The following is a 1,102-nucleotide window of genomic DNA, read 5'->3' as shown; positions in this document are numbered from 1 at the left end:
ATGTTTGGGAGAGAGGAGCATGTGATTGACATTTCTTTGATTATTACAGTGCAGTGTACTGCATTCTGATTAGTGTAGTGCAGCTTCACACACACACAAAGAAAGCAAGCACGCACACACACACACACACACACACACACACGTGTGTGTGTGTTTGTTTTCTTTGTGTGTGTGGAGCTGCTATGGGCTTTTCTGCTTTCATAGATCACAGTGTGGGGTTGCGCTGAGTCAATGCCATAAAGATTTGAACATGGGCAATGGACCAGTGTGGTGCAGATCCTTTCCCCTCGCACGGTGCTCTTAACACAGACGTCAACAAGATAAACGCATGCACTCACGGATATGCACACTCGCACCTGCACATACGCACGCATGCACAAGCACACACTCACGTAATTGCACACATTTGCTGGTGAACGCAGCAGGCTTTGTGGGGATTGTGTGGAGGGCTGGCGCCGGAAGTGTTCCAATCTGCCGGGAATTAGCTGCCCCACTAAAATCCGACACGAATCCACTTCAAGTTCAAGTTCAAGTTCAAGTTTGGTTTATTTGTCACATACATAGTCATACACAGTACAACACGCAGTGAAATGGTGGAGAGTGCTCTGTCCAAACTGAGGAAGAGAACCAGGGGTGCATAGAGAAAAAAATATATATACAGATAAATATATATTCTATGTATGTACAAAAATATATTAACAATGTATGTACAATATATGTATATTATGATTATATACACAATGTACAGTGTATATGGTTGAGTATATATGTACACTTGGTGCTGACTGCTGCGTTGCCTACCTGTTCTCCCAGACAGGCCCCTCCAAAGCAGTCCACGCTCTGGCAGTGTCATGCCCTTATTCCTCCAGACCGCTCCTCGCCAAACAGCTGTCACAAACACAGAGAAGAAGTCCAGCGAGCAATCGCTCCGGCTACGCCGTTCAGGGCTATCTGCGTGCTCGTCTTTGATCAGAGGTCACTGCCAGTAGAGAAGGACTCACTCTATGTGGAGCCAGGCAAGATGATTATGCATGACCTTGGTAAATATCACCAAAATGCCAGGGAGAAGCAGCACAAGCCGTGGCTGGGTCATGCAACCGAG

This window comes from Electrophorus electricus, chromosome 1, assembly GCF_013358815.1.
Source record: "Electrophorus electricus isolate fEleEle1 chromosome 1, fEleEle1.pri, whole genome shotgun sequence".
Classification (NCBI taxonomy): domain Eukaryota; kingdom Metazoa; phylum Chordata; class Actinopteri; order Gymnotiformes; family Gymnotidae; genus Electrophorus; species Electrophorus electricus.
This window is presented reverse-complemented; position numbering follows the sequence as displayed.